The sequence below is a fragment of the Oryzias latipes genome, chromosome 7 (genome assembly GCF_002234675.1).
Source record: "Oryzias latipes chromosome 7, ASM223467v1".
Classification (NCBI taxonomy): domain Eukaryota; kingdom Metazoa; phylum Chordata; class Actinopteri; order Beloniformes; family Adrianichthyidae; genus Oryzias; species Oryzias latipes.
In genome coordinates this window covers 10,797,706-10,811,861 of record NC_019865.2, presented here as the reverse complement: position 1 = coordinate 10,811,861, position 14,156 = coordinate 10,797,706, and positions in this window count along the sequence as shown.

Genomic DNA, 14,156 nt, shown 5'->3' with positions numbered 1-14,156 from the left:
GCCTTTGCTCCTGCTCCTACACCTGGCTGTGGATCCTGCCTCTGGCTCATCTCTGGCTCGTCTCTGCTCTGTACCTGACCGAGTACCTCGCCTCTGCTCCTGCTCCTACACCTGGCTGTGGTTCCTGTCTCCGGCTCGACTCGCGCCTTTGACTGTCCCCACAACCACGGCTAGATGAAGCTCGTCTACTGGACTTTTATATATGTAGTTGTAGATTTAGATAAGTTAATTCTTCTCTAAGATTTCTGGTAAATCGCCTGTCCGTCCTGGGGGAGGATCCCTCCTTCATGTGGGCACCCCTGAGGTTTCTTCGTTTTTTCCGGAATCCGTTTTTTTTGGGAGTTTTTCCTTACCGCGAAGGGGGGTCTAAGGGCAGGGATGCCAGTATAGCTTAGTCAGTTTGTTAGTTCATTTTAGTATTTTTCTATTGAACTCTTTGTATTCGTGATCCTTTTGATTTCATGTTTTACTTCGAAGCCCATCGAGACGACTGTTGTTGTGATTTTGGGCTATACAAATAAAATTGAATTGAATTGAATTAAATGTATTCATAATGGACAAATTCAGAAACCAAAATTATACAGAAAATAAATGAAAAACATACACACCAATTCATATCAAACTTTTACCCATTATACAATAAAGTGGGTGAAAGAAGAACACATTCAGTTTACCTACCAAAAAACATTATTACAGATGCAAGGTTAAACACCACAGATCTATTTTTTTAATCATCAAAAACGCTGTCACTCCGATTTTCTGTTTCAGACATTAAAAACCTAAGTGATTCTCATTTAGGCTATCTTGTTTTTATAAAAGATTTCCAGAATTTCAGTGTGTTGTATGGTCTAAGAGGATGGGGATGCTGCTGTTAAATTTATCACTGTTCCAATAGTAATTAAGGCTGACTTGTGTTGATCATTGCATTGAAAGAAGACACACGTTTTAGATCTATGTTACATCAAGTCTTCTATACATATTGTTGACATCCTTTTTATGTATAAAAAAAACAGTGTTAATAATCATCCTCAAAAGATTTACAGCATCCTTTTGAAAATAGAGACTCCTATGGTCTTAAAAAAATCAGGGGCTTCAGTGTAACAGAAGGTTTTAAACTTTAAAACCAAAACATGGATAAACTTTGGATCAACCCCCGCGGTTGCACTTTGACTCCCAATTCAAAAAGTCAATCAAAATGTCTGGACTGATACTTCATGAAATCAGATGATAAAAATGAAACAAAAGTGTTAAATCGCAAATGTTAAGCATGTAAACCGGCCTTCAGTCAAACCCAAGGGTCTCCTAAAGCCCGGCCTGGGTTACATAATCCACCCACAAGCAATCAAAAGCAGCTTTCTTAACAGCGGCACAATTAGCGGCTGGATAAGAATGTCAATATCAACAATTTCACATCTCATGGATAAACATTTCAACTCCTTAATGGTTTCTTTTCTACCTCTGTGAAAGACAGAGTTAAGACGCCTTACTGATAATGCATTAACCGTTTAATGTGCTCTGGCTGTGAGAAAGGAGATAATTGCATCAATTTTGGTGTTGTGTTGCAGTGCAGCTCTGAAAAAAAACCCTTCATATTGACATCCGAAGAGCAATGGGTTTAGATTAGATCGCTGCTTAAGATGAGTGGATGTTTACATCCTATAACTCCTGTGAAATCAAAAGGAAGAACGGGCTTTGTTGTGCTTCTACAGAGATATATTGTTCATTAATAACTTTGGAAAGGAGCGGAACTCTAACAAGACACTTGTTTTAACAGGAAATGAACAGTTTGTTCCTGCTCTTAAAGCTTAATTGATTTGTAGTAATATCAAATATAAAGAAATTTTTAATTGATCCAAAACATTTCTAAGTACAAAACATTCCAGGAAATATCAGCGTAGCACCCAAATTTACAGGAGACCAAGCTTGATGGTAGTAATTAAGTCTGTTAAATAAACATGAATTAACTTGAAAACAAAGGGCGAAACAAAAGAGTGACAATGCAGATGACCTAACAAGACTATGTGGGGGAAAACCAGATACTTAAATACACTGAGGGTAATTAACTAAAATGAAGACAGCAGTGGTTGATTATCAACTTCAACCAGGGGGGTTTTCCAGAAAGCATGTTTAACCCTTGTGCTGTCCTATGACCCCACCCTTACATTGACATGTTCTCCCTACCATGACAAAGGTGGATAAAGGTGAAGAGGATTTCATGTAATTCATGGATACCAGTGAAGATCACAAATCCTTGAAGAAAAAAGGTTCAGTGCACTGTCTAGTGGGGTCTAGATGATATTCTAGTTCAAGTAGTAATATTCTAGTTTATATCTTGGTCACTTCATTGTTTATATGGAATACGTAAAACAAAAAGCAACAAACAACAACAAAGAAGAATTCCCATCCATTTTAACAAAGTTTTATGTACCGTATTTTCACAACCATAGGGCACACTGGGTAATAGGGTGCAGCTTCAGTTATGGGGGCTTTTTCTGTATTTAACACATACAAAAGGCGCACTGGGTTTTAAGGTGCGGGCATCAATTAGCATCCTAAAATCCATCAAACTTCTCATCTTCTGTATCTGAAATAGACAGCTGGGTTAAATTTCTATAAAACACTCCAGGTTCCTTTTCGTCATTATCAGAGTCCGTCTCGTTGCCGTGCGGCTCCTCACGAATGATGCCGGCTTTTGCGAAAGCTCAAAGAGCAGTGTGAGCTGACACGTTAGCCCAAGCTTCTATTCATTCACAAACTGTGGCATAACTCGCCCGGCGCTGCCTCCCGGATTAATAGGCTGTTCGCAACTCAACCTGTGAATGTGTACGCTCAGTGGTAGGGTCAAAACAGTCAAGCCTGGAAACTGAACAGTACTGGAAAAGTATATGGGAGAAATAGACAGCACATAACAGCAATGCTCAATGGTCTCTCTGAGAAAAGAACACAGCAACCTCCCTGAACAGAATCCAGTAACCATCACAGTGGCAGACATCCAAGGAAGAGTCTCAGGTATGAAAAACTGGACAGCACCGGGCCCTGATATGATACACGCCTACTGGCTTAAGAAACTCACTGCACTCCATGAGCGCCTGGCAGCACAAATGAATCAGCTGCTAAGAGATGGGACTCACCCCGAGTGGCTAATGGAAGGTCGGACAATCCTGATCCAGAAGGATCCCTCAAAGGGTGCAGTACCATTGAACTGTTACCCTTTCGGCTTTTCCCATCAGGGGTCGCCACAGCGAATGAGTCGCATGGTAAACTTGGCAATGTTTTACGCCGGATGCCCTTCCTGACGCAACCCTCTCAAAGCAACCGGGCTTGGGACCGGCAGAGAAGTAGAGAAGGGAACAGGGAGCAGCCCGGAGTCACACCCAGGTTTCACGGACAGAAGGCGCCGCAAACCAGCACAAGCTAAACCGGCTCCCATAGTGCAGTACCATTGAACTACCAGCCAATAATTATAAAAATAAATAGGCTCATGGATCTATACATGAACAACGCATGGAAGGGCATTGGTAGAGACTCCAAAGGAGCCAAACTCAAATTCCTGGTTGAAAGAACAGTCACTCAAGACTGCAGGTCATGACACACCAACCTGTGCACAGCCTGGATTGATTGCAAGAAAGCCTATGAATCAGTGCCACACAAATGGATCACTGAATGCTTTGACCTGTATAACATTAACAGGACTCTAAGACCCTTGATGAGAACTTCAATGAAGCTGTGGAAAACCACCCTTGAAGCCAATGGCAAGCCACTTGCACAAGTGTCTATCAAATGTGGGATATACCAAAGTGACTTTCTGTCCCCACTGCTGTTCTGCATAGGTCTGAACCCCCTCAGCCAAATAATCAACAAGACTGGCTATGGATACTAAATCAGAAATTGGGCCACCATCAGTCACCTCCTCTACATGGACAACATCAAGCTAAACGCTAAGAACGAGCACAACATTGACTCCCTGATCAACACCACCAGGATATACAGTACTGAAGAATCCCTACCAATGGCTAGACCTTTCTAGTCTGGCCTACAGGACAACACTGAAGCACTCATACTGGCAGTTTAGGAATTAGCCCTGAGCACCAGAGCGATAGAGGCTCAGATCTACCACACCAGACAAGACCCAAGGTGTTGGCTGTGCACCTGAAACAATCCAGCTCATAATTGCAGGGTGTAAGATGCTGACAGGAAAAGCACACCTGGAGAGCCACAACCAAGTGGCTAGAATGATATACAGAACTATGTGTGCAGAATATGAACTGGAAACCCCAAAGTCAAAATGGGAAATATGAGAGAGCAAAGATCCTGTGGGACTTCCAGATACAGACTGACAGGAATTTAATGGTGAACCAACCAGGCATTGTAGTGGTGGATAAAGAACAGAGGAAAGTCGTTGTGGTGGATGAGGCAGTGCCAAGCGATAGTAACATTAAGAAGAAGGAATTTGAGAAACTGGAGAAATACCGGGGACTCAGAAAAGAACTGGAGAAAGCATGGAAAGTGAAGGTGACAGTGGTCCCCATGGTAATTGGAGCACTCGAGGCAATAAACCCCAAGCTGAAGGAGTGGCTACAACAGATCCCTGGAAAAACCTCAGACCTCTCAGTCCAGAAAAGTGCAGTGCTAGGAACAGCTGAGATTCTGCGCAGGACCTCTGGTAGAGGACCCGAGCTTGCATAACCCTAACCAACACAAACACACAAAATTTCATACATAACAGCTCTCACTTTTACATGTCACCCCAATACAGTTTTACAGAAAATATTACATCAAAAAGCAGCACATCTTTGGTGTTTAAATATCATAAGAAAGAAAGGAGAAAGAAAAAAGACTTTTATTCATTTAAAGAAAGATAAAAAATATTCTCATTTTTTCCTCAATTAAAAAATAAAGCGTATATAGTTTTTTTTTTGTTGTAACAATTGAGAATTAAGTAAAGAGAGTAATCCATTCTCACAAATGCTCCAGCTTTACTTTCCAAGAAATTTCTATGACTACCATTGACCTATTAATTATTGAATCATTTTCTTTGTCAATAAGTGACTAAACATATTCCACTGTGAACAGCTTCAGAAACTTTAAAGTGTGGCATCAAAGCAAATGTACTTCACTAATGGATTTTCTTTCAACGCTGTGCTGAAAACTAATGGCCAAGCTGTTTGAAAAGATATCACTCCTCTGAGAGGAATCGCATCCGCACTGAAATAATCAACTAAAAAGCTTTGAACTTTTCAACAGAGTTCCTTAAACTTTTCCAACGAAGTAAGACTTTACACTCCAAGGGACAGTTTCTGCTAAAAGAGCACCTAACACAGGTAATCACTTAGGTACTTTGTCAAGTTGAAATGTATTGCTTGTTCAGTTTGCATGTAGAAATAAGTGTCAAAAAAACCCAAACAATGGAGAGTGTTTGCTCTAAATCAATATGTGTTGTAACAGCTTTACTCTTAAGCAGGGGCATGATTCTTTTTTTTAATTCCATAAGTCAAGTTAAGACTTCTGACCAACTTTGCAACAATATTCAGATCAGATTTACAACAGGGAACACTGATGATATGGTGTTCCATATTGAGGCTTCGAGGCCATATTGAGGCCGAGTAGTGGAGGGGGCATTTCCGCAATGTGTGTATTGAGGCTTGCGTCTTTTAGGATCTGAAAATGATAGCCCATCCGAATCTGAAGCCTCGCCTGCCCAACCATGTCACTGATTCTTTAAGTGGTTCAGAATTTGTTTTGATGGTAAAGTTTTGACAGTAAAATAAACTCCTCAGGCTCCATTCCAAATGTGAGTTTTTGGTGGAAAGTTGAAGTCAGTGAGTTTGGAGACAGTTTGGAAAGAGGTAGGCCGAATCAGAATCACTTCCCTTTGCATCTGGCTGCTCCTCATTGTTCGAACTAGGGGCATTTGGAGCTTCGGTGGAGTCCAAACTTGTTTCTTTAATGAGGAGCAGTAGTCATTTTAGGCTGGGTAACCCTCCGCCAATAGAGAGAACCAAGTCACAAGCCAAACTGGAAGAGAATCCTATTTCTTTACATGGGTGTGCTCTAAATCAGAGAAGTTTACATTTAATTGTAAGTAATGACTTTTTGTTTTTGCATTGACTTTTAAAGTTCTATGTTCTATGTACGCGATAACATAGATGACCGGCATCAATTCGTGACATCATCGAGTGGTAGTAACGTCAAGATTTGAAGATACTATTTTTCCATAACTTTCCGCTTGGAGGGATGAATGTAGGGATAGGTAGAAGCTCTTGGGGGTAGGGAATGAATTCGGATTTGGCTGTAGAGATTGTTTGGTTAAAGTTTGGAGAATTAGGAAAAACTTTTATTTTTAAATACAAATTACTGGCCATATCTCAATATTACAATAGATCAACCATTGTCCATACCTCCACATATATATACATAGAATAATACAATATAAGCTGCGACAGACTGGCATCCTGTCCAGGGCGTCCCCTGCCTTCGCCCACAAGTGGCCGGGATAGACTCCGGCAGCCCCGTGACCCCGAAAGAGACTAAACGGAATAGAAAATGAATGAATGAATGAATGAATACAATATAGGTCTAGCATACTTCTTTATTTTCCTGACAGGTTTATTCACCGGCTTTCTGCAAAATGCCACACACTTCAATTAATAACAACTGATATTTTTGCAATCTAATTGATGTCCTACTACAGCAAATGAAGCTTCAAGGAGTTTTCAAGCGGGACTGAGCCAATTTGATGAAAAGCTTCAATGCTTCATGAAGCTTCAAGTGCCCATCACAAGGAAACAGGTAAAACGTTCACATGCAAACAACCTTTCTGTTTATGGATAGTAGCACAAAATACTGCTCAATACTGCGTATTTCCCCAACAGCATTGTTTCTGATCTCTAGTCCTCAAGGCCCTCCATCCTGGTTGCTTGTTATGCTTCTCTGCTTAAACACACTTGCCTGTAACGACCAGCATGATCTGGCCTCAGCAGAGCTTGATGATGGGCTAAATCAGGTGTGTAACATAGAAAACATGATGGTGGGTAGGTCTTAGGGCTGGAGTTCAGAAACCCTGTCAGAGAAGTTGCATACCATGTTAGAGTTATGTAATGTACTGACATTTCAGCAGTAAAATTCTCTCAAATGTTACATCAGATCATACACGTTTGTTATGAAGCCTTACAAAGAATTTTTTTATTGTTGTAGGCCAAAATAAGCTTTTTACAGGCTTTAATGCTCCCCTGTTGTCAGATGCTGTGATCTTTATCTAAAAGCAGCACACGCTCCACATCCCAGCACTTTCTCAAGCATTAACTCATTATTTTCCTTCATAAATGATGGTATGTTGAGCTGGATATAATGTGGGGGCTGCAAAGACTCAGTGGTAGTTAAAGCGGGGGCGCAGGTTTAAAGTACAATAGTCAATGAGGGACAGCTTTTTACAGAGATCTGAAGCATGAAAGGACAATGCCAATGCTGTTTTCGCTCCTGGACATTTTGTTCTTTTTTCAAACATAGAGCACCGTCCATTACTCACCCAACAGAGCTTGACCTTTTGCTGAACATATAACACTTCCATTTGAGATGAAATCCCTTTACAGTAGTTAGCTGACAGAAATTGTCCTGTTCTTTGCAGATCATTACCTCCTCAAGGCTGTCGGTATCGTACTTAGGTTTAGCTATTATTGTCTATTGCTTCTTTTTCTAACCGAGGGAAGCTTGTGTTCCTAAATAAAAACAGCTGACAGCTGACAGATATTTTTGCTTTTTTTCACTGTTTATTGTGATTATTCTTACATGGGGATTGACTGCAGAGCCTACGGTCAGTTTCCTGTTTCTTGAATTGTTTGTTTTTTCTTTTAGTGTAATGAAATGCACTGTTCTGTATGTTCAGTCATTGGTTCATATGTCCTGTTATTTTACAATTCAAGGTGAAAACCAGACCAGGAGCAATGTCAGTGACTTGCCTAAGGACACTTTCACATGTGCGAATGGGACTCAAACCCACAGTTTTTGGATCAGTTCAGCTGCTCTACCTCTCTGCACCCAGCCCCTCTCAGAGACAGATAGATATCAAGTAGTCCTTACTATTGAATATCTCTGCTGTGTTTGTTACAGTTAACTAGGAGTTTTAAGGTTTCATTTCCGTATTGAAACTTTTGGTTCTGCACCAAATTGGTAAAAACTAAGGACGCAAAGGATCCAAATCTAAAAAAGTGATCCAGCACTGGGTGAAACGGCAGGATAGGTTCAAACCCAAATATATGAACGAGAATGTGTTGATGAAAAGGTTTTAAATAATGGATCAGGAAGAAAATAACCGGTTTCTGGCAAATGTCTTAATCTTTTAATTTCTATGTGATGCAAGCAAAAAGACGTCCAATCTCAAGCTTGTAAACCACAGTAAGGGATGTGTGTTGTGTGCCCTAAACATATATATATATATATATATATATATATATATATATATTCTTTCACAACACTTTAAAAATACGCCTGAATAAATTGATATGACGCACTTTTTTTTAATCACAAAGAATGGAACAGTCTAAAAGACCCCAAATACCAAGTTTTTATGTTTGAAGCTGTTATGTTCCATAGATATTTTGTTTTTGTTTCTTAAAATAATAAGTGGCAGTAAGAAAGATGTTAAGATGTTTTCTGTTAAGAAGGCATTTTCATTTATAGTTTTAAATGCAAAATGAAAAACACATATTAAGATTTTATCCACTGAGGTTAAAAAATTGGACTGACTCGTATCACCACAGCTGAATCTTTTATGTATCATTTCTATTGTGATGCAAATTGAATCGTGTGAAAGGGAAAGATACACAATCCTAATTACAGACCCACTACAATGAAAATGTGTTTTTTAGTGTTTTAACATGTTTTTGTAGCATTTTTCTAATTATGAAGAACATTTACAAAGAAAAAAGCTTAAAATTGCATTTCTGAGCATTTCTTTATTCAAATCGTGGTGAATCAGGAGCAGACAAAAAATGCTGTTTAAAAAAAGCTTAGAGTTGTTACATTCAAACTACAATTGGCAGGCAACAAGCTCCATGCTCGGCTCCATTCTAATTCATTCCCCTGTAGACAAACAGATCTATGAATGTCTTCGTTTTCCTCGTCTGAGCAGGCTTCTGGCTCAAAACTGTACAGCTGGATAGCTCCAATATTGCTCGCCATTTTTGTTGCACCTGTAGGGTAGGGGTTGTGAGAGGCTGTAAGCTAGTGAGAGAGAGAGTGTAAACAAAGGGTTGATGGGAAATGAAAGAAAACTCACTCCGCGCCAACTGTCCCGCCCACAACAAAGGAGTGAATTTGTGATTAACTTCTGTCGCTCTGCAAAAACCATGTCCAAGAAAACGACACAGGTTTTTTGTTAAAAATGGCATGATCATAATTAAAAGACCACTGGGAACACATTTACTTTAGGCTACAATAGATCAAAAGATTATTGAAGTGGGACTTTAAAACCTAATCTGCATGACATGACCATGCGTGAACATTTTTTGGCTTTAAACCTATCACTCCACTATTGTATGGGGTTCTGTGTGGCTCATATTGAGGACTGCTTTTTTTTCTCCTTTTCTTATTGGCTACATTCTGATGTTTTGTTTTATGATTTTATGACAAGAAAATGTAAGTGATGGAGCTCTAGCATTTGGTTCAACATGTCTGTGCAAATTAACATTCTGCTGTATATTCCTAAGCTTCCATGATTGTATACTTTAACTCTGAGACGCAGGTTAGCAAAATAGCCTTTTCTTGATGTACCAAAGTCCTGAAGGCAGCTCAGCGTTCTATTAAAGCTTTCTTTTATAGCTCTGAATTTTTACTGTTTATATTCTAAAATAGTTTTAATGTTGCCCTTTACTCTAGGTTATAAATTAGAGACTTAGTGTTAGAAATAACTTGCAGAATCTTTGCTCAATAAATTATTTTTTTATTTATTTTAAGTCTGCATCCAAATGTTTTCACGTTTAATCGAATAAATACTGTTTAACTGCAGTGTTGTAGCTTTAAAGTCCTCTCAAATCTTCACATTAAGTTGGTACAAAACTGAATCAAAATGAACAAAATGCCTCATAGGCATTAAGGGATTGTTTTGCCAGACAACAGAAGTCAAAATGGTCTTTTATCCGCCACACTGCACTAGTGAATCAAAGGGTGAAATGACTCTGGCTGAGCCCTTCTCCATGGAAACTATGCTGTCATGACAACGTTCAACAGAGGTGGTGGGAAATAAAATAAGGAGTGGGGGGAAACAGGGAAGGGGACGCTCCCTAACAGACATGACAAAAGGAGTCCCAGATGCACTGTCAACCTGCAGCTCTGTCTAGGCTCCTGTTCTTCATTTGATTTACATCCACAAAGAGACTTTACTCTGTAGGCCAGGTCATACTGCTTCACTAATGGAGTCTTTCAGGTGTGAGCAACCAGCATGATGTCTGCTGTGTCATCATAGGCTTATTAGAAAGTGGCAAGCAAACAACATGGAGTCTGGAAAACACATTTACTCAGAAAATGCAACACAACATTAAGGTGGGGTTTTGGCATTATTGGTATTTCATGTTTGTCATCTTTAACCTCATTAGATCTGGTTTCCACATGCATGGACCTCACATTTTGGGTTATATAAGGGGTTTATACTAAATAGAAACTCAATCAAAATCATTTTTTTCTTTAATGCACTCAAGGTTGTTACGTCTTTTAAAGTTTGGAAACATCATTTGGAATATATCCTAGTTGGTTTTATATCCTATCTGATGCATTAGCAAGTTATAGAAACGTTCACAATGAAAATCACAATGAAAATCACAATGTTTGATGGGAGTCCTAACACATGCTTATTTAACCCTTGTGCTATCTTAGATGACCCCACCCTTACATTGACATGTTCTCCCTACCATGACAAAGGTGGATAAAGGTGAACAGATTTCATGTAATCCATGAACACCAGTGAGGTTCACAAATCATTGAAGAAAAAGGGTTTTTTGGGGTCTAGCTGACCCAACTCCCAATGTTATCCCTTGTGCTATCTTAGATGATCCCAGCTTACATTGACGTGTTCTCCCTAGCATGACAAAGGTAGATAAAGGTGGAAAGATTTCATGTAATCCATGGACACCAGTGAGGTTCACAAATCATTGAAAAAAAAAGGTTCAGCGCACTGTCTTGTGAGGTCTAGATGACCCAACTCCCAATGTTAAAGTGCCTAGGATAGCACAAGGGTTAAGCGGGTTAGACTTGGCCCTCTGTGATGACCTGCATTTTCTAAACAGGTCAGAAGATGAGAAAAACCTGGTTTCCTCAAGGCAGATTTTTGCCAGGTAAAGCTGATGTTGTCAGCATTTGTAGTTTAAACTGTGTTAAATATAATAAAGTTCAATTCAGTGTATTTATCTAGCATCAATTCCCAATCAAAGTTGTCCAAAGGCTCTACATAAAAAACAATAAACATCAAACCAAGCTAAATTGGTATTATCCAAATCATCCTAAACTATTTAGGGTAGTTAAAATATGATGGAAAAGTCAAAATATTGGCAAAAAAAAAGCCACGCCGATTTGAATGGCTTCATTTGAATGAACTCCTATTTTTATTTCCATTTTAAAAAAAAACTGTTGTATATATTACACACCTTTAAATGTGTAGGTTTTAAAAGTTTCTATTCAATGTTGTTTTTACCCAACTGAGGTACTCTGCACTGTCTCAAAACCCCGGCCTACCACCCCTTCACCCCCATAAATTCCTGATTTTTTTCTCTCAATTATCTCCCCTTTCATCAGGCTGGGATCTGTAATCCAATCTAATCAAGATGTGAGAAGTAACCCCCAAATCATGTCTCCACAACAGTCCCATCTGTTACAAAACACCCAGACAGCCTTATCAAACTCCAGCTCATCAACCAGTGCTATCTGTCAAATCCTTTAACTCTTCTCATCAATCCACTATTTTACCAGTGATCAAATAAAAATGTGGGAAATACTGAGCTGCTTTGTGAAAAACTCCACATGTACATCTGCCAGGATCATTGTCCACCTGCCAGAACAGAGAGTGAGATGAAAACATAATGTGGGTGGTATGGGGCATCTTCCCCCTGTATATCTCAGTCCTGATCTGAAACCTACCATCTGCAGAAATACTAAAATAACAAAGGAATTATGATGTGTGTTAGATAAGGACAGAAGGTGAACTGAAAATGTGGCAAACATACTGCTTCATGTATTTTGGAATTATAAACAAAAACTGCTTTTTGACTCTTTTGACAGTATATAAATGCTTTTCATATTTTTCCCAATTTAAAATCATCTTTAACCCTTGTGCTATCTTTGATTACCCCCACCCTTGCATTGACGTGTTATTCCTACCATGATAAAGGTGGAAAGATTTCATGTAATCCATGGACACCAGTGAAGATCACAAATCATTGAAGAAAAAAGGTTCAGAGCACTGTCTAGTGGGTCTAGATGACCCAACTCCCAACGTTACAGTGCCTAGGATAGTACAAGGGTTAATCTCCAAAAATGTGCATTTTTCCAAGATATGTACATTTTCTTTAAGTTATTTTTTGGTCTTACAGAATAATTTAGTGTGGGTTTATCGGATTCCATCAAACTGGGATTTTCTTAATTATGTTTTTGTGAAATTCCCTTTGCATCTGCAGAATTTCTGTATCTTCTCAAAATTCCACTGGTAATGCCAGTTTATGCTTTCAGTCTGTCTGACAAATAAACAGCAAAACCTCATTTGATTTGAGAAGCAAAGGTTTTCATAACTACCTGTACCATACTGCTGTGCATTGACAGAAGGAAAACAATTAGATAAAACATGTTCTTTCATACTTCCTTTTTAAGGTCAACTGTTATATGTTGTGAGCAGGTAGTTATGGGTTTTTGATGGGATACATTCAGTTGTGTTCACTTTTCTACAGAAATGTCTTGGTGCTTTCAGAACACCTTAAAGTCCTACTCTGATCATTTTTTTGATCTATTGTCAAAGAGTTCCAAGTGGTCTTTTTTTATGATTGAGCTGTTTCTAGTCTAATCAAAAAATTCTGTGTTGTTTTATAGGACATAGTTCTTGCAGAGTGGCAGAAGTTCATCAGAAATTTTTATCTGAGATGCGACTGGGACTCTTGGAGCAGAGAAACCCTTCCCCCAATTCCCATAATCCGTTTATTCAGACTCTCTCCTGCTAGCTTACAGCCTCTCATTGTGCCAGATGCCAGCTCAGACGAGGACCACTCCTGTTACAAGCTTTTTCCCCAACAACATTTTCCATTGTCCGTTCCCCTCCTGATTCACAACAATTCGAATAATTCATTTATTCATTCATCTTCGAATCCGTTTTTTCCCTTTCAGGGTCACGGGGCTGCCGGAGCCTATCCACTTGCGGGCTAAAGCAGGGACACCCTGGATAGGTCGACAGGCTGTTGCAGAATAATACTCACATCAGTTTTCTTTATAAATGTCCTCCATCATCAGAAAAATACTACAAGAACATGTTAAAAACACCAAAAGCACAATTCTAATTGGAGTGGGTCTTTCATAGTTTAGGTTGTATTTTGTGCCAGTCTGTTTCGCTGAGGCTGAGAAATCTCTAACTGCAGAAGAACAATGACATATCGTGGAGAAAGGCATTCATCAAAAAAAAAAAATATTGTTTGCTCAACTGGAGAATCTTTTTGCTTTTGCCATGACAGGGAAATCCTGCGGTACTGATGTGAAAGTACACCCCCACCCTGACATCTAACAACCAGCCTTCCCTAAACATCATACTGTTTAGCTTTAAGCTTCCTTAGCAACACATTTTTGATTATGTAGGGAGACTGCCGTGTCTCTGCAGGTGACAATCACAAGGAGAAAAAGATGGAGGCTGTCAAGCATTAATTAGTGTTTCTAGTCATCCCAAATCTCCATGGAGATGTGTTCTGTATATGTCATGGACACCTTTGGTACACAATCAAGAAGACACAAGAGAGCCGGAGGCGCAGCTGTGACTTCTGTTACAACACTAAGTGCATGCTCAACGTGCAGTCTGGTGGCTGAGCTATAAATAGCCGAACAGTAAATAACAGAGCATTAGCTATGCTGAAACTAACAGAATTAGGCAAAAACTGTGAAAATAGAACCAAAGGGAAATAAATTAAGCATATAGTCCA